General features: G+C 45.6%; 1 pseudogene; it reads left to right on the forward strand.

The window, feature by feature from the left end:
• The first annotated feature begins 20,326 nt into the window (after positions 1-20,326).
• LOC107145105 lies at positions 20,327-21,192 on the forward strand (annotated as a pseudogene).
• The last annotated feature ends 3,588 nt before the right edge of the window (positions 21,193-24,780 follow it).

The following is a 24,780-nucleotide window of genomic DNA, read 5'->3' on the forward strand; positions in this document are numbered from 1 at the left end:
GTGGGAGAGACCAGCAAGAGACTGATTTGTTCAGGGCATTTCTTCCCTGTTTCCTCCTTGCTCCTGGCCATGGTTGTAGCCATGGCTGTGTTACTCTGTGGCTGCTACAGCTCCTGTTGTGCACTTGTTTTCCATTGTTCCAGCTCTCCCTGGGCTCCAGTAACACTGTGTTCCCTGTGCCCTTTCCAGTCCAAGGGCAGAAATGGCTTCCTGACTCTGAGTGCCTCAACTTCTTCAGCTCCGGGGTAGCAGCCTCAAAGATGACTCCCAGGTCCCCTTCCACATTGGACCAGGTTCGTTTTGTGTGACCAATAACTTACAGCAGAAGTGATAGTATGTCAACTTCTGAGATTAAGTTACAAAAGATTGAAACTTCTGTCTTGATTACCCTCTGGCTTGCTTTCTTCACTAGGAGGGAAGTTAGCCACCACATTGTGAGTAGCTCCTGAGGGAGGCTCACACAGAACACTGAAGTCTCCTAACTAATAGCTGCTAATCTTTAGCAGCTTGCTAAAGATTCCCTGAATGAGCTTGGAAACAGATTCTGCAGCCTCAGGCAAGTTTCTAGGTGACTTGGATGGCTGTCACCTCTCTACAGTCAGCTTGTCTATTTGGCCTTAAGGGAGACCCTGAGCCAGAATCATCTAGCAAAACCACTTCTGTATTCTCATGCCTCAGAAATATTGGGATAGTGTTTATTGTTTTGAAACTGAAAGTATGGGAGTGATTTGTTACACAGCAGGAGATAACTGATACAACTCCATCCATATCTGTGCAGATAGCCATTTCATTAGTTTCCTGCACCATCTGAGGTGGGTTCTTCTTTTTGACTAATAGAGGAGCTCAGGGCAGCATCCAGGAATGGGAGAGGTTTGCTGACTTAACAATACTCTGGTTATACCAGCATGTCCTGTCTGAATATCCTGTCACTCATGGCTTGGAGATCTGGGAAGTCTGGATGGGATGGAGTTCTATTGAGGAAGGACTAGAACAAGAGGGCAGAGAAGGGAAATGGGAGAAGGGAAGTACAGGGTGGGCAGGTGGGGAGCAGATGGAAAATGAAAGTCTCAAGCTTGAAATCAGGAGAGACATCTTTGAGGACACCATCTGCTCTGCAAGGAGCCCCACCAAACTCAATTATGGGATAGAAGTGAGAGTCAGAGCAAATCCAGTAAAGGTAAGAGCCTAGTGGCTGACCATTCTTTGCTGTTAATTTAGCATTACTTCTGGATGTATTTTCCTTGAGCATCCAACCCAGACTCTGCCTGGCTCCCAGCCTCAAGCGTTGCTCCAGCTCTACCAATCAGCATGCCAGCAGTCCCCAGGGCCCCACAGAGCAGCCCCTGCCTAGAGAAGATGGGCAAGGGCCCTCCTCGTGGGCGGGGCACTTTCCTCCTTGCAGTTGGCAGGGGCCAGCAGCCAGGCATTACTGCACAGGGGGCCCCTTTGTATGGAGGAGCGGCCTCAGGGTGCCCTCTGTGAGTCATTTCCTGTTATTCTCCTCCAAGAAGTCCTGCCATTCTTTAGAGCAAAATTTGACATTTTTGCAGGACTAACTTCTGGGGCCTTTTGGTCAAGAAAAAAAAAAAGCAGGGATCCTTTCTTTTATATTTACAAAGCCATTAATTGGCTTCTTTATAAAATTAGACTCCATTATAAGCTCAATTGGAGTGGGAGCGTAGCTTTATTTAGTCCCAAACATCAAACTGTTTTAAAGGATTCTTTTTAACAACCAAGTGTTCAGTGGCAGGAAGACTGGCAAGGGGGGCTCTGCTTCCTTCTGCTACGGAGAGAGCAGATGGCATCCACTCCACCATGCACCCCTCACGAGTGCCCTCCTACCCTGAGAGAGAAGGAGAGGAGGGAGATGTAGCCCAAGATTGTCCCAAGGGCACTGCCTGCAGCTCCTCCTTCTGTCTCCAGGTACCCATCCAGCTACAGAGAAGTGTCAGAACCTCCTCCAGCAAAACCTGATCCCTGCTCCAGACCTGGTCCAGGCTTGTTTTTTTTTTGTTTTTTTTGTTTTGTTTTGTTTTGTTTTTTAATTTGTTCATTTTAGATATACATGACAGTAGAATGCATTTTGACATTTTATACATACATGGAGTATAACTTATGCTAATATGGATCCCATTCTTGTGGTTGTACATGATGTGGAGTTACACTGGTCACACACACACACACACACATACACACACATATATATGAATATATCCTTATGTTATGTCCTAATCATTCTACTGTCTTTCTTATTCCCATCCCTCCTCCCTTTCCTTCATTCCCCTTTGTCTAATCCAATGGACTTCTATTCCCTTGCCCTGCCCCCTTATTATGTGTCAGCATCGATGCATCAGAGAGAACATTCAGCCTTTGGGTTTTTGGGACTGGCTTATTTCACTTAGCATGGGATTCTCCAGTTCCATCCAGTTACTGGCAAATTCTTCTTTTTGGCTGAGCAATATTCCATTGGGTATATATACCACATTTTCTTTATCCATTCATCTGTTGAAGGACCCCTAGGTTGGTTCCATAGCTTTGCTCTTGTGAATTGAACTACTATAAATATTGATGTGGCATCACTGTAGTGTGCTGATTTTAAGTCCTTTGGGTATATACCAGGGAAAATGTAGGCCCAACTCTCCATCATGTTGGCTTAGGAAGTGACTCCCTCAACAAGACTCCTAAAGCGCAAGAAGTAAAATCAAGAATCAATGAATGATTATGTAAATCAATGGATGTGTAACTGATGTGATTCTGCAATCTGTATATGGGGTAAAAATGGGAGTTCATAACCCACTTGAATCAAATTGTGAAATATGATATATCAAGAAATGTGTAATGTTTTGAACAACCAACAATAAAAAAATTAAAAAAAAAGGATCAATGAATGGGATGGTATCAAAGTAAAAGCTTCTTCACAGCAAAGGAAAAAATCAAGGACATGAAGAGAAAGCCTACAGAATGGGAGAAAATATTTGCCATCTTACCGCAGATAAAGTATTAATCTCCAGGATATATAAGGAATTCAAAAAACTTAACATGAAAAAAAAAACAAGTAACCAATCAATAATTGGGCAAAGAAACTGAACATGTACTTCATAGAAGAAGAAATATGAATGGTCAACAAATATATGAAAAAATGTTCAACATCCCTAGTAATTACAGAAATGCAAATTAAAACTACACTGAAGTCTGGTGTTGTGGCTCAGTGGTAGAGCACTTGCCTAGCATGTGTGAGGCCCTGGGTTCAATCCTTAACACCACATAAAAATCAATCAATCAATCAAATAACCCAACATGACTAATGGTGCTACAGGAATCAGATATGTCCATCTACAACTAAAAATATTTGAAAAAAATTATACTGATATTCCATCTCACTCCAGTCAGAATGCCAATTATCAAGAATACAAGTAACAATAGATGTTGGTGAGGATATGGGGGAAAAGGATTCACTCATACATTGCTAGTGGGACTGCAAATCAGTGCAACCATTTGGGAAAGCAATATGGAAATTCCTCAGAAAATTTGGTATGGAACCACCATTTGACCCAATTATGCTACTCCCTGGCCCAGGCTTCTGTAGCACCTGCCATGAGACTCACTACACTCACTGCTCCCTGACTGGGGTCAGCTAGTCATTGTGCATTCAAAGGGCATTGTTCTCCACCCAACATGACTCGTGGGGCTACGGGAATCAGTCATCTCCATCATCCACACCTGCTCAGGAGTCTGGAACCAGCTGCCTACGTTCAGGGTTTCTCAAACTTTAATGCACAGGTGCATCACCAGGGAGCCTGCTCATAGGCAGACTCCTATCCAGTCCCTTCAGGATGGGCCTGAGTTTCTGCATTTCTGACAAGGTGATGCTGATGCTGCAGGTTCAAGGCCACACTTCATGGAGCAGGAGTGCAGTGCACACCCTCATACTGAACAGGGAAGACTGAAGCCAGGGCAGATGATTTTCCTGATATTTCAATCAGTCTGGAGGAAGTGTCTCAGGCAGGCTCACCTTCCTCCTGTCACCAGACCTCACGGACTCAGCAGTGGGCTCATGGCTCCCCAGTGCTCCTCAGGTGTGCTTACCTACCCTGGATGGGGAGAAGGGGCACATCAAGAGGCACTCACAGACCTTAGGGAAGTGTTTTTCAAACTATCACATGCACACGGATTTCCTAGGTTCTGTTAAAAACGCATATTCCGATTCCATAGCTCTGCAGTGGATTGAGACTCTTCATTTCTAACAGCTCCAGGAGATGTCAGTGCCGTGAGTCATGAGACCCTTTGAGTCGTGAGGTCCTGGACAATGTCACTGCTGTGGCTTGATTATTGGTCTCCTCCAAAATTCATGGTGCAACTTAACTGACATTTTAAGAGTGATAAGAAGTGGGACCTTTGGAAGATGACAGAGCCATGAGGGTTCTGCCTTCATGGGTGGGATTAATGCCCTTTTAAAAGTGTGAGTTCAGTCCCCTTTGCCCCCTTCCATCCTGCCACCACAGGATGATGAAGCAAGAAGGCCATTATCAGAGGCCAGCATCTAATCGTAGACTTCCTAGCCTCCAGACCATGGAAACACATTTCTACTCCTTACAAATCACCCAGCCTTAGGTATTCTGTTAGAGCAGCACAAAATGAACTAAGATAGGCAGCTGTAACCTGGAAGACACCGGGAAGAGGCACCAGAGTGCAAGATGGGGTGTCACGCGCATTGGCTCTCCCCAGGCTCACTGCTGTTGCGGGGACAGCCAGGCCAAAGTTGCCTGTTTTCTCCATCCTTAGGTGTTTTCCTGTCTGAGGTCAGCCCAGAGAGGGACTGTGCTGGTGAGGCTGAAGTAGAAATGAGTTTAGTGCAGGGACTGATGAGCTTAGTGCCCTTCAAAGCTCTGGAGGGTAGAAGTCACTAACAGTTCCATTTCTATGAAAATGCTCTCCGGAGTTATCCTTGACTACAGAGAACAAAGCCAGGCCAAAGGTGGTGGACACCTGATACAGGATCTATCCCCTTCCTTTACTTAGGGAAAGAAATCTGATTTTATTGGAAGCAACACAGTGACCAGTTTAAAAAAACAAAATACTATTTCCGTGGGTCTGGCATGGGCCTGAGAATTTACAATCCTGGCGATGCAGCTGCTGGTGATCCAGGAGCCACCTCTGAAAACCTGCTTTAGGACATTTTGTGGACCGATATGAAAAGAACCTTCTGTACCTACCACTTCCCTGACTGGCTGTGCTGTATAACAGACAGGTATAATTACAACCACACTTGCATTTTCTTCAAACTCCACGTAATCATCTCTCTGGCCATGGTTGCTACCAGCTTTGCTTCATTTAGCTATTGGTCTGTTTTCCAGGCTGCAGGGGACTCTATGATGCCCTTCACCATGCTCAAAAAATTCTGCCAATCTCTAATTTTTTGCTCTAATTTACACATTGGAAAGAAAAAGCAACCGAACAAACTTTTTTAAACCCTATGTTCTCCTCACACCAGAAGAACCTTTTTTTTTAATTTTTATTTTGTTCAGGGATCAGAACTCCCGAACCGATGAGAAAATTTAAAGTCAATTTTCATCTTATCTGGAAACATCTAAAAAATTTTGGTTGAGAATAGAGTTTTGTGCTTGACTCCAAGTTTTAAAAAAAATTTAATATATATATATATTCACAAATATGATTAAATTGAACCATCAGATAGTGTTTTTTTAAATAAAGGATCATTTTCCCAGCCACAAAAAAGTATAATTTTCATCCTGTGTTTTTTTGGGGGTGGGTTTGGGGCCAAGGATTGAACTCAGGGGCCCTCAACCACTGAGCCACATCCCCAGCCCTATTTTTATTTAGAGACAGGGTCTCACTGAGTTGCTTAGCTCCTTGCTTTTGCTGAGGCTGGTTTGCACTTACGATCCTCCTGCCTCAGCCTCCCAAGCTGCTAGGATTACAGGCATGTGACACCATGCCCAGCAAATTTTCATCCTCTCTTGAGGCTAGATTTTTATGGACTGCATACTGGCCAATATTATAAGTGGACATTGTTGGATGAGACTTCCAGAAAACATCCTTAAAAGAAGAGGCTAAATCCATTGGTATATGCCCTTTTATCCTTCATCATCCCTCCCTCTTGCTGGTTGGAATTCAGATGTAAAAGTAGGGCTCCAGTAGCAAATCCATGATTCCAACAGGTCTCATCCTTTCCATCTTTTGACTCTGCCATCCTTAGGATATACCTTTCATTTTTTTAGAGTATCTCATGGACACAAGGATGGCAGAGTCAAAAGATGGAAAGGATGAGACCTGTTGGAATCATGGATTTGCTGCATGACTCTGGACCTACTTCTACATATCTCCTTATGTTAGAGAAAAGCAGCCTATGTGTTCTTGAAGCCACTATTTTGTGAGTCTCTGTTTCAAGCAGTTGTGGGGACCTTCTAACTGATACAGTGATTCTATCATCAACCCTAAAGGGCAATATAACATGTCCTTATGTATTATTTCATTCCCAGAATGAAATAATGGAAATGAAATTGGATTTAAAATGACCATAAATGCACAAATTTGGGTGGGAAGAGTTAGAGAGGGTGCCACTGGGTCTGTGAGTAGATGTGGATAGGCTACTCCAGGACCTCAACTAACCTCAGTGCAAGGACTCTTAAAATCTCTGGAGAGACGGATGGGGGTTGTGGCTCAGTGATAGAGTGCTCACCTAGAATGCATGAGGCACTGGGTTTAATCCTCAGCACCACATAAATATAAAATAAAGATATTGTGTCCACCTAAAACTAAAAAATAAATATCAAAAAACATTTTAAAATCTCCTGAGGGAAAAACAGACCAGACAGAGATCACATCCACTCTCCCAAATAGCAGTGGGGTGAATTTGGCCCCACTCCTCCATCTTCTTAGGCTCTAATCATCTAAAAAGCGGAGAAAATAATGACCATACTTCTCGAGAGAGTTGAGATCCTTAAATAAGATAGCTCAATTAGCATCGACTACTATCACTATGTGTTAAATGTTCGTTGTACTTGATGTATTTTTGCTAGAATTTGAAAGATCTGGATGGAGGTACAAAGATGACAAAGGAGCAGTCCTGTTCCCTCAAGGAACTCCCAGTCCCATTCCTGGGAGGTGTTTGATGCCCTTTTAAGTGCATGATTCAGATGCTGCCAAAGAGTCGAGCTCACAGGTGAAGTTGGAGCCTGGAACCCAGGATGTTCTACCAGGAGCTGGAACCCAAGGGCCCCTGGGGGTGACACGGGTGAATTCTAACTGACTTTCTCCAGGCACTTGATAGCTTGAGGTCTCCAAGGAACTGGCTGCTTCAGCAGCTTTCTGGAACTTTCTCTGGGAAAGGTATATTACTGACTTGTTTTCTTTGGCATCAAGATGAGAAAGATAAAGCCTGTCATGTCCAGAGCTGCTTGTGCCGGGCTCAGGGTTGGCTTGTGGGTGAAGGAGCCGGGCATCTGCCTGTCCCTGACCTCAGCTCACTAGCCCCTTCGGGTGTCCTGTATAACTGTGTGCCGGGGCCCACCTGCCAGCCCAGCCGGCTGCTTGCCAGAGGACTGCTCACAACAGAACTGGAGCATCCCTCCTGGTGCTGGGCCTGGAGTTGTGGAAGGAGGGGGAGCCCCGTGAATAATTATGGCAAACCACCACTTATCCAAATAAATGAGTCAGTGCTCCGCAGGCAGTGAGCCCGGCAGCCACCCCCAGGGCTGCCTGTCTGAGGCCTGTCTGGGCTCAGCCCAGGACTGACTTTCCATACAAGAAACTGGCCCGAGTGAGCCTGCTTTCCTCTCTCTTTACCGACAGCTAACTTCTTATGCCCCTATTGCATGTGGCTGTCTCTCCTGGCATCAGTCTGGCGTAAAAATGTGGGGAGGGGGAAATGTGGTTTTGGGGCCAGACTCAGATAAGGAAGGAGTCCTGAGAGCAGCCTCCTTTGCTCACCCTCTCTTTGGAGCTGTGGCCAGCAGGACACACACACAAGCACACACTTGCTTTGATAAACCAGGGTGGGTCCCAGCTGACAGCAGAAGAGTTCATGGGCAAGTTCAGGGGTAGCACTCCCTTAGAATATTCTATCAGAGGAACCAGGGAACTGTTCTTTTTCCTCCCTCTCCTGTGCTATATGCAGACCCACCAGCGTGCCCTGTCAGCTGCAGCTCCCAAATGTCACACATGGAGTCCCTTCTCCTTACCTCCAGCTCCACCACCCTTGTCCACACTTCATTCTGAGAATTAAATGAGATAATCCTTATCAGGCTCTTTTCACACAATATATCAGCAAGTGTAACTAGGGTAGCCTTAATGCTGTTCTCCCTTGTTCTCACCATCTCTTGTGGCCTCACCCTTCCTCCATAGGCCAGAACAGTTTTCTACAGAAGGTCATTGCTGGCTAAGGAACCCCAGTCCTCTGCCTTTTTTGTCTGGACTGCAGCATTCCTAGGTCAAGATGTGTGGCTTCTATGTCCCCCCAAAAAATTCACTGCATGTCTCTGCACTTGTGTAATGGCCCAGTGGATTCTCCAGTTCAGCGGGTCTATTGGTGTTAGAATGGAATATCTGGTCCTTCTTTCTTTGCTCCAGGCCAGCAGCACTGCCTCTGAGCTCACATTCCTGTTACAAGCCTGGCAGTGAGGGCAGGATGCAGCCGTCCACTCTGCTCAGGTGGAGAGGATGCTCAGAAATAGAAGTGTGAATGCTGCTATCCCAGCTGCATGCCAGAGCTCCAAGACAGGTGTTTTTCTTCATATCTTGGAAGAATATGCCCCATGGGTTAACAGTGTTTCCCTAAGAATTCTCAGATGAATCACATAGTGAGTTTCGGTTTTGCAAAACCAAATGTTAAGCTTTGCAAAACCAAGTAAATTACAGGATTCAGTTAGAGCAGAGGAAGCTAGCTCACACCAAATAAGAATGAGAGGAACAGAGCCAGAGTTTGAAATCAGGGGTCTTAGGCTCTATTCCTGCCCTCGATGCTGAATGGCTGTGTAACCTTGGGCAAGTCCCCTTCCCTCTCTAGGTCTCTGATTGCTATCTGAAACTAGGAGGCTGATGAGATGAGCTTTAGGTTCTCTCCCCCATTGACATTTGGTGATGCACTCACTCTAGAAGAGCTAATCTGCATCCCTTTTGGCTGTTATGGTCTCAATGATAAAACATATGCCTGTCTCTTTTCTGCCTTATAAGACCAAGTGATGCCACATACTGCACCCTGAGCACCAGAGACCTGAACATTGATTACTGGTTAGTGATCAAGGGATAGATCACTAGTCTTTGCAGGGCAGCAGTACTGAAACTTCAGCAGATTACCCATCTTCATCCTGTTCTTTTCCAAACCCCATCTCCAAGGAGGGACAGCACTATCTTGTCACAGGCTTATTGGACACAGATGATGTGGGACCCTTCCAGAGCAGGAGAGCATGGAGCAGGGCTGGATCAACCATCCAGGTCCAAAGGATGAAATGGACATTCTCTGGAACTAGCAAAGGAACTTTCCTGAGTAACAGAGACCTCAATACTTTATGTGTTCTCTTAAATTGGCAGGGGGGCTGGGCATGGTGGTGCATGCCTGTAATCACAGCGGCTTGGGAGGCTGTGGCAGGAGGATCACAAGTTCAAAGCCAGCCGCAGCAACGGCAAGGCACTAAGCTACTCAGTGAGACTCTGTCTCTAAATAAAATACAAAAAGGGCTGGGGATGTGGCCAGTGTTTGAATGTCCCTGAATTCAATCCCTGGTACACTCCCCACTCAAAAAAAAATTGGCTGGGGAGACATTTTGAGATAGGAGTAGTAGACGTGCTGGGGAAGATGAAGGCACCAAAACAAAATAGCCTCATGGATGGTGGAATCCTACCCCTAGATGTCCCAGTCCTAGAAGGAGAAGTCTTCCCATAAGGACACCAAGCAGTGGCCTACCACTTCCAAAAGATCATGCAGGTTTAGATCATGAGCATGGTCACCATGACCAGTGTGGGTACAAGGCCAGAGTTCCTTTCTCCAGTGTTCTAGATTCTGTAAGGAAGAGCTGGATAGCTTCATTGGCTCCCAGGAGTATGTGGAAAGATGAAGAGTCCTCAGAGATGACTAAGATGAAGTTCTTGTCCCCTGGAGCAACTGGGGCACAGAGAGCCATTCAATTTAGTTAAAAAAAATAAAGTCATGTAGCATTACTTGCCCCACAAAATTATAATGGAGTAAAATCCCCACTTTCTACGCACAGGTTTTCAGAGCATCTGAATGGGGAGGCAGCATTGATGCCCAGTCATCTTCTGGCTCTGACTCTTTCACTAGAGTCTTCATTCCTCTCTCTGGATATCCTCCACCATCCTTGGACGGCCCCATCTCCCACAAGAGAGACAGGCTGAAGACTGAATCCCAAAATCCATAGGCTGAAGCTCTAACCTCCTCTAATCTGACTACATTTGAGGATGGAACCTTCAGGAGATAACTAAGGTTAAATGAGTCCATAAGGACTGGACCTTAATTAAATAGCATTGGTAATCTTATAAGAAAAGGACCAGTGAGAGATCTCTTCCATGTAGCCTATTCTATTTGGTTAGGGTTGTCCGAGCTATCTAATACAGTATAAAAAATATAATGCTTGATTCTCTGCATCAAGCTCACTGAAAGCATTTGTGAAAAATGTAAATTCTCGGCACCAACTCCATATCTACCCAAAAACAGAAGAAAAGAAAATCCAGGAATGGGACTCTAGAACGGGGGCTTTGCATTTTAGGAACCCCTTGGGTGATTCCTGAAGATTGACAGGCACAGCTGCCAATGACATTGCTATCCCTCTGCCACTCCCATTGCTGGGTCTCCCTATCCTACTTCTCCAGACTTCCTATCTCAGGGAGCCCAGATACAGCCCCGCCCCTTACAGGAAAGCTGTAGTCCCACCTCAATCCCAGAACCCCAGTGAAATCCTTACATGCATTATCTGCTCTGATTGCCAGGAAGAACAGCTAGAGAGATGCAAAATGGTTTTGCTGTGTCCCACTAGTCATTTCTGACTGGCAAGAGGGTCAGGGTTAGGTGCACACTTCTCCTTTGCAACCACAGTGGTTTCTCAATAGACACATTTCCCTCCATCTGCCAGTTATCTTTCAGCTCCCAAGCCTGCTGTCTTTATGGCCACAAGCACAGACAGGTTGTTCTGGAGTTACATGGGCTAAGTGCATGAGCCTTCAAAGCCAAACCATAAGCTCTTTGAGGGAGAGGCCATCTGCGCACCCTCCCCTGGAATCCAGCTCTACCACAACTTCTGATACGGAGAAGCCCGGTCCTGGTTGATCACTGCCCCGGTCCTGGGACCAGCAGCTGGCTATACACATCATCCTGTGGTTGGTTTATAGGTGGGCAGGGCACCATTCCTGGCCTGGGAGAGTGGATACCTTAGAAAACTGTTCCCCAAGAGAACAGACCCCTGACCGGCTCCCCCAACCTGTTTTCAATCTTATTCCAACAATCAAATATTATCTTTTCACTGCAGAAAACCTAGAAAGCACAGAGGATTCTTTGCTTTATGAAAAGTCCATTTTTGCAACCCCTCTCTGCCGATTTCCATTCCATCCATTCATTCATTCAATCATTCATTCGATGAATATTTGAGCTAACAGTTCTCTCCCCAGATAAAGTGTTAGGGTAAAAATAAATTTCACAAAGCAATTCTCCCTCGGCATAGAATTGCTAACATCATTCTTGATTTAAGATATGTAGTTCATTTCAATTAAATATATATTATATTGAAATGCTCCTTGGACTCATATTTCATCTTGGATTGAAATATCCATTAACATCCATTCTGTATTTCCTTTGTCCATTTAGATGAAGCTGTATTCCGACTCCTGACTCTCCCGGGCCTGGCACAGCTCTTAGAGCACACCCTGCCTCCTTCTGCCTGTCTCTGAGTTTTCTTCCTGCCCAGGGCTAAGAGGGTCGAGATCCCAAATGTTTTCTCTTCTTATGAAAACCTCTTCATCCAGCTTGCTCTGAATCCGCAGCATGTGAGGCATTTTTCTTTGAACAGGCCTTTGTACAATGAAATGCTATTGTCTGAGGATGGTGCCTTTGGTTTACATCGCTGTTGCTGATTTGGGTGTCTTTTTTCCCTACCTATCTTTTTCTCTGACTTTGCAATTATAAAAACAGGGATCAATTATGACTCTAAAACAATTGTCATTTAAATGAATATGAATCTATTTCAAAGATAATGTGAGCAGTAGTACATCTCTCTCCCCACCCCCACCCAGGCCTATTGTAATGAGGAACTTGAGATACAAAACAAAACACATTTCTTTTAGTATTCAAATGAACAAGACTCCAAGCTCAGTTCTGTTCACCAAGAAGGATTCTTTCTTCCCAAGTGCCACCTGCTCATGAAAAGGTCAAGAATCCCAATGATTCATTGAACTCTGTCCATCCATGTTTTGGTAATTTAGACCCTAGGGGAAAAACACAATCCATTTCATCTCAGATGACCCCTATGCAGAATGTCCCCCTTTTATCCCAGCAACTTCCCTGTCCTAGCAGTTTGGAATGGGAAGTGGGTCAATTAATTTCATGCCTACAGAACCCCAAGCCTCCCCTCAAAATATCCATTATACCTTCTTACAGAACAGTGGCCATTCAAGGTCCTGAAGAGTCTCACATGAGTCCCCCTCAACTCCTTGGGCCTCAGATAAACTCCAGTATTCAATCTGGAATAACCTTTGTGAGCTCCAGGTTTGTTATCTGTAAACTTTCACCAAAACCAAAATAATAATAATAATAATATTCCTAGTGGCACCCACTTTCAATCATGGCTCCTGGAGAAGAAGAACCCCACTCACTGAGTGAGCAGAGACCCTCCTTAGGGAGGGGGGCCCTGCTTAGGAAGTTGAACCCAGAGCCTTAGAAAGCTAGGAGGCCAGGGCAGGATAGGCCATCCCATTGGTGCTCGCCACAGCATGGTGAGTTGGGAACTGCAGCATGAATGTCAGTGTGACCTATTGCTTTCTTAGGAAGGGGGAACTCACCCCAACCCAGACCTCCTCCTGCCTCAGAATCCCTGGTTGGGGTCCAGGATTTTGCTTTAACAAGCTCTCTTTGAGATCCACAATCTAGTTCACTTCATCTCATCCCACCCCCACCCCCACCCCCAATTTTCATCAAAGAACTCTGAGACCCAGACAGGAGAGAACAGGTTTCCTGAGTTCCTAGTTCAGTGTCATTTAATCTGTCCTTTTAAAACCCCTTCAAGATGCCCTGTGACATTCACCAGCTTACAGCTTTCCCCACATACCAGATTTTTCTCCAGAGTCAGTTCAAGAGGTCTCCTTGCTATGGCTTCCAGACTAACCAGCCCCAACACCCCTCTAGCTCTGCATGACTCACTTTCCTTTCACTGCAGCTGACAAGACTGTATCCTTCTGTGCTTCTGTCTTTCTGTAACCCTGGCCCCTCTGATCCAGACCCTCTCTCAACGCCCTCAACACAGCCAGGGTTGTGCAAATGGATTGGTCTAGATTCATCCCTGCCTCATAATGGCCATGTGACTCAGGCAAGTCTCTGCCTGCATTTTGAACTCAACTTTCTCTTCTTTGAAATGGAGGTGACAGCACCTGCCTCCCAGGGCTAGGGTGAGGGAACACAAGGGACATTGCAGGAGACCATGTTGCTAAGGAACCAGCAATCAGGAGGTGGAAAGGGAGAAAGAGAGCTCACCTCTCAGATGGTATTTACAAGGGAAGGGATGCAGATTCTGGAGGGAGACGAGCCCAAACAATAGACCCTGAAGTGGCAGCAGGATGAGGCTTTCCTGAGTTCCTTGTTGCTGAGACACGGGGCTCCTACCAGGCTTTCTGATTGCCCTGTACTCACACGATAGGTCACATATTCATCCCTCAAATCTTTCTACAAGTCTGGAGTCACATCTGCAGCCAGTCTCCAGCACAGCGGTGGGAACTGCACTGAGGAAACAGGCCCAGGGGCTGGACTCAGATCCCCTCCTGCCATCACATGCCATTGGCTGTATAGGGAAATCCATGTCACTGACCCTAGCGTCCTCAACCATAAAATGGGATACTAGGTGAACAGTCTCGTGGGACAAAACAAGATGACGTAGGTAAGGTGCAGAATCCATGTACATGATGTAGGTACTCAATACATTGCCATTTTTGCAATTATCACCATCTTTGCCACTCTAGGACCATACAAGATGAAAGGCAAACATGAGAGGACTTTCCAAACCACTCAAGTCCAAATCCAACCATTTTCCAGCTGTGAGAGCTGCCAAGGGTCCCACAGCAAGCAGGGCAAAGTTAGTCGATGCAGAGTTTGTGGTATGAACTGTGAGCAGATCCTTCTCTGGCCAGTTCTGGGAGCCCTGGGTGTAGACTCCAGCTGCCAATCTTTTATGACTCTCAGCTACAGACAGCTGTGTCCCTGAGATCATGTCCTTCTAGGGATGGCCCACATCCAGTGACCATTCCCAGCCATCTCGCCTAACATTGGCCAACTCTGACAGGCATCTCAGCTCCACAGTTGCATGAAGTTGGCGAGGCCTGTCACCCTGCACTGCCACTGCCCCTCCTTTCTCCTCCTTTGTTGGCCTGAGGGGACTCCCTCATAAGCTTCCTCTAGCTTGATCTTCATCTCTGAGCATCTTCCCAAGAACTTACCTTAGTAGGTGAATGAGGCATCTGCCAGCAGACAGCCAGTTCTCTCTCAGTTCCTGTTCCTGCTGTTTCCAACAAATGTACAGCATCAACGCCATGGCCACAGCCCACATGGACAGAGAACCCTGATGCTAAGAGATATTAGTTACCAGCCTCAGCATTCTTGACAGGATTTCTGCAGGCCCCTCACTGTCCTCCCCATCTCATTTCCTCTTCTTAAATGGGTCCTCTCACAGCCTCCACAGAGAACTCCTTGAATCACGAAACTTCTCTAAGTCACCCTGCTTCCTTCCCACATAGGGTGACCTCTCTTTTCTTATGGGATACAACCCCAACTCTGCGGATTTTGCAAAGGGCAGTTCAGTTCTCAGGTCCTACCCATTCCCCAGATGCATCCCCTTTCCTCCCTTTTCATTCCACCCCAAAAGCTGTGATATCACAGTGTGTTCTTCTACCCTACATTTCTGCAGGAGCTTCTCCCTCTGCCAGGAATGCCCACCTCCACCTCTGGAACTTTCCCGGAGTTTATGAATCCCTCCTGCTTCCTGCTTTGAGCCCCACCATTACTGAGCCATGTTGCTTTGAAATGATCAGCCCTGTGGCTTGTCTTCCTTACCCCTTCTAAAGGGTGGTGACTGCTTCAGTCATCTTGGCATCTCTGGGGCCTGGCATAGAGGGACGCCCTATGCATGAAACAGCTGCACAGCCCCAAGTTTTTAAATCTTCCTTTGGTTGGGGAGGGGGAGGCTGGGGGGCTGGGCACCTGAAACTCAGTCTGTCTTCCAAAGACTCTGAGACCAGGAGTTGCTGACTGAATTACAGGGCAGTCTTGATTTGGGCGTCTGACCACAGGCAATGTGTGCCCACAGCCGTCCCCATGGGAACCGTGTCAGGCAAAGCTCCAACTCAGAGTGAGCAAGCTGCCTCTGGCCTGAACTTCCTCCCGCCTGCTGTGGCCCTAGAACCCAGCGGGGGCTGATGTGGGGGCACAGGGTTGGCTTGGGGGCACCCACAGCCCCCACCACAGGAGCTGTGAGGGGCTGCAGCTGCAGGAACCGGGTGGGCAGGTTGCCATGGAAACCAAACTGCTCGCCTTTCCCTGGTGTTCAGAGTTCTGACAGGGATAGCAGACTCCACCAGCACATCCCCATCCCTGAGCCTGTCCCCCACGCTCTCAGCCTGTGTCCAGGGTACATCATGAACAAAAAGCTGGACGCAGGAGCTCAAAGGATCAGAGAAGACCAAGAAACTGGCCATGATTCTCTCCCTTCCACCTCATCTGATCACTGCCACAGTTCCCAGGACCAGGTGCTCCCTGAAAAGAGTCGACTTACCCAGGGAGCAATAACCAGAGAAGGCAAGAGTCAAATCTGGAACACTTTTGGTGCCAGCGGCCTTGGAGCAGGAAATCTTGCGTTCTTGTTCTTGTTCTGATGCTTAACAGCTGGGTGTCGCTAGTGAAGCCTCTCACCTTCTCTAAGCCCAGTTTCCTTACATGTAAAGTACTGAGTATTCCCCAGATACTCACCAGGTATCATTAGTCACAGGCAAAGCATAAGCTATAAAGCCCTTGTATGTATAAGGTATTGTTATTATAGCAGGTTCCAAATATTATCTATGTTCAAAAGAATTAGGTAAATACATAAACCCCCAATACTAAGGGATCACTAAAACCAGAAATTTCTTTATTCCTTCAATAAGTCAGTATCTACCTGGCCAGGCAGGGTGCTACAACAATCTAGAAAGAAGTCATAGCCCCTGCTCTGGAGGAACTCTCAGCCTCCTGAGAGTGTTCTTAATTGACCTACTGTGTGCTTAGCACTGTGAAGCATTCGTAAATAAACACAGTCACACTGTTTTCAAGGAGTACAAATAAAACTTCTTAGGGAGGTGAACATAAGAGATGCACCTACAAAACACAGAAGGAGGGGAATAACTTAGAGAAGACATTAATGTGTATCTTTATTAGGCACAAGAGACTTCCTGATACAGCATGAAAAAGATTCATCAAGGAAGCTAACCACTGGTTTGCATCATAACATTCTCTGCTGTTGTAAAGAAAAGAAATCTTTGCAAAATATGTTGCTTTCTAGAAAACAATTCTTGTCCTTTAATATGCATTTGATGATTCCTTTTACTGCTTATTTTCTAACTCCCTCCCTAGCACAAAAACTCCTCAAGAGTAGAACTTTATGTTTTTATTTCTGTACCCTCAGTATTCAGCATAGATACATAGCAGGTTTTCATTAAGCACTAAACAAGTAGGGACTTAACCAGTGGCTTGAAGAAGTGCTTTATAGCTACAGTGAGATAATCACTTCATTTTCTTTATTTTCTTCCAAAACTCTTACCTCAATTGGTAGTAAAGTTCTGCCTTGATGCCTTAAGTAGTGCCCAAAAAGTTCAGTTATGGAAAATGTGTGCTGCATTACCACAAGGCTTACAAAGTGACCAGAGTGAGACAGCTTCTAAGGATGAGGGTCAGTCACTGATTGATGTCTGTCTAAGTTTGCTTTATTATGAGAAATGTCATCACAAGACATTAAGGGTGATCATCTTCAGAATTATTTGTTCAATATGTCTCCCCACTGGGCTGTGAGCTTCTGGCACATAGTTGATGTTCAATGAATATGTATTGAGTGAATAAATGAATTCATATGAGGGTATAACATAAATATCCACTTTGTTTTCAAGAGAAGGGAATGTATTCTCAAGAGGGTGAGGGATATGGAGTCTAAGGATGACTAGAAATTAGTAAGTGAAGTGGAGAAGAACAAATGAAATATGAGAAAACAAGGAAGAACAACCTAAGCAAAGACTCTGAATTGGAAGAGTGTGGTGTGTTCAAAGATCCAGAAATAGCCCCGTATCATATAGTGGGGGTGGGGAGGGCCACCATGGAAATGAAGCTGAGAGATTACAAAGAGCTCATAAACCACTCCTAGGGTTTGGAACTTCATTGTAGCAGCAATGACCAGACATTTAGGGCTTCTCAGTTGAAGTGTTTTCTGACCAGATATCTATTTTCACAAAGAACATTCCAGGTGCTTTGTGGGGAATGCATTGGAGTCTGTATTTGCTGTGACAATAAGGAACACAGCTAGGAGGTCACTGAAATCATCTGGGAGAGAGAAGATGGTGATCTCATCGTGATGGTGGCCAGAGGTGAAGAGAAGCTGAAGGAATCAGGGGACTTCTAGGAGTTAGAGTTAAAGGACTTGGAAAATGAAGGATGTCGGGGTGAGGGAGAGGAGAGACTCCTGATTAATCTATGGATTTCTGGTTTGAGTATCCGAGTGAATGGTGACACGATTGGATAGGAAATTCTGGACGAGGATCATTTTGAGTGGGGCACAGGGACCATTTTAAAATTAGCTTGATTTTTAAACATGATTTATTCTGGAATGCTTGTGAGGTATCCATGAACGGAGACTCTACTATTAGTGGATATTTGAATCTGGAATGCAGGGAAAAGATTTATGTTGGAGATAAAGGTTTAGGTGCCTTCTCAAGTAGGAGATGATTGAAGTCATCAGAAAGAAGGAAATCACAAGAAAGAGGCCTAGGACAGAATTTTAAGTAATACCATGATGACTAGTCAGGTAGAGAATGGGGAGCCAGCAAAGGGGGCTCCTCTGGCATTCGAAGCCCAGGGAGGATATTGCTTCTGCAAAGAGAATGTGGCCAGTCATGTTGAATACCGAAGATGAGAGAAGAGAAAAAATTCTTGTGTCCACAGGGGAATAAAATAGAAATCCTTCGTGATTCTGCTGTCCTCAGGGCTGAGTCTACCATCAAAGCCTCTTCCTTACTTGGATATATCCATTCCCATCTCCCCCAGTTTGCTCTCTCTGGATGGGAATTCAAGATCCAGTTCATTTTTCTCTTTAGCTAGAGTTTGGAGGCTGGTGAGAGGAACAAGCAGCTAGTGACACATTGAAAAATCCTCTGGAATAATCTTCATCACATGTAGTCATCATCATTACTCTCCTGTAGACACACAATCTCAACAGTGGCAGCCTAGACGCTCCAAAATTGGTCCTCTTCCAGCCTCCAACAACCTCGCTGATACCCCCCAATTACCTCCCAGCCCAGGTATCAGGGGACTTGAATGTTTACTTCCTTTGCTCTTTTCTCCCTTAAATGAATGGCTTCTGGATAGCTTAACAAGATTGACCATTTAAGATTTGGCCTCTCAGCCGGGCACGGTGGTGCATGCCTGTAATCCCAGCAGCTCAGGAGGCTGAGGCAGGAGGATGATGAGTTCAAAGCCAGTCTCAGCAATTTAGTGAGGTCCTAAGCAACTTAGCGAGACCCTGTGTCTAAATAAAAAATATAAAAAGGACTGGGGTTATAGTTCAATAGTTAAGTGTCTTTGGGTTTAATCCCTGGTACCAAAGTAAATAAATAAATAAATTTTAAAAATTGGCCTTTCAACCAGCAGAGAGGGGATTGCTGGGAATGAAGGTCTGATCAGGGCTACCAATGACAGTTTACAAACAACAGAGCCTTGGAATCTAAGACAGAACCCTAAATGTCAACATGAATAACTGGTACTGAAAGCAATTCGATCATTTGTTCCATGAATCCAGGACTCGCCCACTTTCTCTCTATTCTACTACCCTTCCTCCTGTTATCAGTTTGCCCTAATACTGAAGTGGCACCCCTTTTCTTCACTGAAAAGTCTTAACTGGGCCTCTCTAGAAATCTTCACCCAGACTGATTTTAGGTCAGCAAAAGAGTTCAATACAGATAAACTTCCTATTTTCTTGTCACTCTGTTTACTTGGCCACTGGCTGACAAGATATCAGCCCTCCAGGTGCTGGACACCCCCTTACTAGTTTTTCACAAACATATCCAGTATAGTACTTTGAAGAAATGTGCAAACAAGGCCTCTGGCCTTGAGCTGGGCTTCACAAAAATGTCTACATTTTTAAGATGAGTTACAAATGGGCCCATGGTAACAGCTGGCAGGGGGAGGAAAGAAAGGGGAGAAGAAGCTCTCCCCTTCTCAGGTGTTGTCCTTGAAGGGTTAACATGCCCAGAACAGTGAAAGAAAAACCTGCTTTTATGTGAACTTTTGCAGATTGTGAACTTGTAAGCCCCTCCCCTTACATGCTGGGTATAAAACTCTGAAACCCTCTGAACTCGGGGTTCAGGGGATTAATTGATTATAGCAAAAGCTGTGCCCTCTGAACTTCGCTGCAGCCAAATAAAACCATTTCCAGCTATCTTCGGTGCCTTGCCTCGTTTGTCCCTACAACAATGCTCTCTCTTTCTTTCTTTTTTTCTTTCTTTCTTTCTTTCTTTCTCTTTCTTTATTTTTTTTAAACAGGGATTGAATCCAGGGGTGCTTAACCACTGAGCCACAATCCCTTCCCCCCTTTTTTTATATTTTATTTTGAGACTGGGTCTCTCTAAATTGCTTAGGGCCTCCTTAAACTGCTGAGGCTGGCTTTGAACTCACAATCCTCCTGCCTCAGCTTCCTTTGCTGCTGGAATTAAAGCCAGGTACCATCACTCTCGCCCCTACTATTTTTTAAATGCATGCTTTTTACATTTTTGAAATAATTTAAAATTCACAAAAGGACCACCACCGCCTCCTGCTCCTCTGCCTCATTTGAGAACCTGGGCATGGACCTCCCCCTGAGCAGCCCTGGGCATGGACCTCCCCCAGCACTACAGCATGCCCCAGGATAGGTCCAAGGCCTTGAAAGAGACCACTAAGTAGGTGTACACCCAGGTAGAGAATGCCAAGTTCATGAGGAACTTCCAGAAGGACAGAGTGACCTGAAATGGCTTTAATCTGGTGATGGCTTCCTGGTATGACCTCTATGTGGCCTTGAAGAGGAGATCAGGTGCACAGGGACAACTCTGTCTATGCCCACCTACTTTCCAGAGGAACTGCACTGCAGGGCCCAGAGTAGGACATGGCCTTCTAGTACAGACCCCACTGACAGGGGGCCACTCCCTGCATGCCAGTAACAGTGTTATGTGGGGCGACTCCAGGAGGTCAGGGGCACACAGACCCTGAACTGCTGGTGATCCATGACTAAGCATGTTACCTGGGTAACCTGTCCAAGGACCAGATCCTAAAGAAGATTGTTTAGAAGGCACTGGCCTGCCCAGCTCCCGTAAGGGCCTGGCTTTCTTCACCTTCTCCAACATTGCCCTTGCCACCAAGTTCAAGCAGCTCTATGGTTGTATGAACCCTCAGAAGATGACCCCTGAGGTCAGGCAGAGGGTCATTGAAGAGGCCAACACTGCATTCCTGCTCAACATTCTACTGTTTGAGGAGCTGCTGATCCAGGACCCCAAGGACCAGAGCCCCTTGCAGGGACCAAAGCTTCACCACCAACCGTGCCAGCAGCTGGGTGCAAAGCTCCACCCCTGCAGAGATTCCTGGAGGGAAGCCCCAGATCAACAGCCTCTTCCAGGCTCTGCTAATCAGAAGGGTCCTTACTGTTCAGCTCTCTGGTGGTCACGGTTGCCATGGGGTTTCATGCCATGAGAATGCAATCATGCTGACCCCCAGGGCAGTGAACTCTTTCCACTGGGACCTTCTTTATGGAGAGAGGCAATCTCTTGGTTGGCTTCCCTTTCTTGGGCCCCTAGAGGCTTTTGGGGTTCTCATCCCAAAAGCTCTGAGTCCCTCTTACCCTGAAAGCCTTTTCCCCAACAGAAAGCACACCCAGCCAGGGACCTGAACTTATCGACTTGGCATCCCCAGTTCCTGCAGCAAAGCCCAGGAGTTATGGCTGGAAGTGACAGCTGCCTTGGCCTTCCCAGTGCCCTGGGTTTGCAGGGTCCTTATTGACATGGCTACAATGACTTTCCTGTGGGCCGTGACAATTTTTATATCAATATGCAGAGATGTTGTGCCTTGTGTTTGTCTTATCGTTATTAGATCCGCTTTTTGTTCACGGTTCAGCTTGAGCTGTGGTTTTTGTTTGTGGTTTTTATAACATGGTTGGGGTGTCTTTTGAAGTGTGTGTGTGGGGTGTCTAACTGTGTGTATAATAATAAATGAATGACGTCAGATTAAAAACACACATGTACACACAAAAAGGTTGCAAAAAAGCTTCCTTGTATCCATCAATGATATTATCTTCCACAATCATAGTCAATTGTCAAAACCAGGAAATTGATTTTGGTACAATACTACTTACTAACTTAGGCACAAACCTTATGTGGAGTACACTAGCTTTTACATGCATCTTCCTCTTCCTCCTCCTCCTCTTTCTCCTCCTCCTCCTCCTCTTCATCTTCTCCATCTTCTTCTTTTGGTGTGAAGTTGCATAACATTTTAGCACAACTAAGCTTTTGTGTTTTTAAAATGAAGATATAGTTCAAATTCCATAGAATTCGTCCCTTTTAGGTGTACACTTTGATGTTTTATAAATATAGTCACTAAGTAGTCTAACCATTGTCACTGTCTACTTCTAGATGGTCTCACTCTAAAAAGAAAGCTCATGTCCATTAGCAGTCACTCATCACCCTCCCCTTCCCTGGCAACCACCAATCCGTTCTCTGTCCTTATGAATTTACCTATTCTGAACATTTCATATAAATTGAATGGTACAACATGTGCCATTTGTGTCTCCCCACATGCCTTCACTCTCGGTGCCCTCAGCTTCCACTTTACCTCAAAGAGTGAAGGCATTTGGCAGAGATCTGGCACACCAAAGAGCAAAAGTGCTTCCAACCTAATGGAACCACCATAAAAACAGCCAGATTAAAAAATTGGCAGCTTCTCCCAAAACATCAATCTAAATGAACCCTGGATGCGGTAGTTAGTTACAGGAGGGGAAAGATCACACCATCCCAGTCATATGGTGAGCCTTGGAGCATCTGCAAGGAAAGAGGTGGTTAATGATTTTTATGACATTTCTAAGTTCATACAGAAATAGAGAACCAGAAGGCTGTGAAGAGCTCCCCTCAACCTGACTTGTTCAGGTCACAGGTAAAGGAAAATGATACCCAGAGAAATGAGGTGGCAATTTCCAATTTGTCCAAAACACAAAACTGACGGTGCCAGAGCAGACTCTCACTGACATAGTATCCAGGGCTATTTTCCCCTAACTAAGCTTCCTCTGAGGGCGCCGAAGCCCTGGGTCTAGGCATGGAAAGAGGGAGCAGGCAAAAAAGAGGGCTTCTAAAAGCAGAGAGCAGCCCTTCTCTAGTTGTGCAGATTCATTCGGGTGATGATGACAGAATCTCCAGGAACATCCCTCAGTGAAAGGATTCCCTTCTCCCAGTAACACTCGCTCTCTGTAGTCTCTCCTTCTGACCAGACCAAGACTCTGAAAGTGGAGATTTAAGATATGGAGCCCTCACCATGCTCTGTAAACACTGGCTTCAATTACAGCACTTGTCAGAGAAAAAAATTTATATGGAGAAAAATTTAAAAGGAAAGGAAATTTGGATTACCTATAATTCTACCAGATACATACAAACACTCAAATTTTGGGAGACTTTTCTCCCAGGAAACGTTTTATTAGAGAACATTTCAAGTATATTCCAAAGGTAGGAAAAAAAATGGTCTAATAAATCTTCACCTACTCCAATCCCACAATTTTCTACTCAGAACCAATCTTGTTTCATTTCCACTCCACTCCCCTTTAGATTATTTTGCAACAAATCCCAGATATCACACTTTCCACTCATAAATATTTCAGAACCATCCTCTTGTCAGGCACCCCAGATGCCATTTCCTAGGTGGGCCACCAACAGAAGCACCCTAAAGAAGCTTCCAGAGGTGGAGGCAGCACCATCCTCCTCTTCTTCCCCCGTCCCCATGGAGCTGTTCTGGTGCCTAGGACCTCAGACCTCCATGCTTTCAGTTGAGTGGTACCTTGGAGTGGGGGTGTTGGTTCTCTTTGGCCTGTCCCTTCACAAGTGTTGGCCTCTGTAGGGAGAAGCCCAGGCTTTATCAGAGCAGAACTCGGATCCAAAGAAGCTGCTTTGGGTTGATTTGGAGAGTCTGAATAAATAGAGTTGTAATGTCATAAAGCACGGAGCCAGTTTCTGGCACTATCAAGTGACATGGAGCGACAACCCTTAGTCCAATCAGAAAGTGAATCAAGCAGCAGCGCCAGAGTCGGTTTGGGTTGGAATCACCTCCCCACCTCCTTTTGGTCCCATGGCACTGTGGACAAGTTATTTTCTCTTGCTCTTTTAAGATATTTCATATGGGGTTTGAGTCTTCTTTTTTTTTTTTTTTTGTAATTTCATTTCAAGCTACTGCTTTATAAGACCTGTTTTATTACTGATATAGGCAAAAAAGAATATGAAAATTACTCCCAATTTCTTTTTCAATTAAATTCTTCCAAGACACAAAAAATAAAATTTTAGGTTTCAATTGAATAAGAGAAACAAAAACATTTCAGTAAAGGTAACTGTTAATTCTGGAACAGGGGCCTAGAGACAAGGAAGGAACCAGTGATTGAGGGCAGCTCTGCTCTCTGGGGGTCAACGGTAGGAGACAGCCTGCCCTGTTACCAAGACAGCCTCATCCAGGCTGGGAGTCCATCCTGGATGCTGGGAGCATCGTTATCTAAGTGCAGCTTCTTTGCTTCCTTAGGTTTCAGCATGTCCCATGAGATCATTTAAAATCACATTTGCTACTTTACCATCTAATCACACATAAGCCTCTCCCCACACTCCCCCGCCCTGCTTCCTTCCATCCAAAGAGTGCACTTTCTGGAGCACCAGCAACCAGGGTGGAACTCGTGACGGGAAATGGGAATGGCACCCAAGAAGGCATGCTTCCTTGTAGATTCCTGAGTGACAGCGAGGTTCCATCAAACAAGGCAAACTACCTTCCTTGAGGAGGACGAACAAGTGTAAGTCTTTGCAAATCTGGCGGGGGGAGGGTCTCAGACTTGCTTGCCCTACTAGAGATGCCCCCTGACCTTTGGGCTGGAGAGCAGACATCAGATGGAGTTTCTTCTTGTCAGGTTTGAATGTTAAGCTGAGGGTATGTTCCATGAGCTCATGGTTTCCAGAGGAGGCAGTCTGGGATAGAAGAGAGGAACACTTATCTAGAAGAAAGCAAGACTGAGAAGCAAAGGTTTGGTTGTGGGGCTCAGGGGCCAGACGATGGCTGACAGTGTA

The sequence above is a fragment of the Marmota marmota genome, unplaced genomic scaffold (assembly GCF_001458135.2).
Source record: "Marmota marmota marmota unplaced genomic scaffold, marMar, whole genome shotgun sequence".
Classification (NCBI taxonomy): domain Eukaryota; kingdom Metazoa; phylum Chordata; class Mammalia; order Rodentia; family Sciuridae; genus Marmota; species Marmota marmota.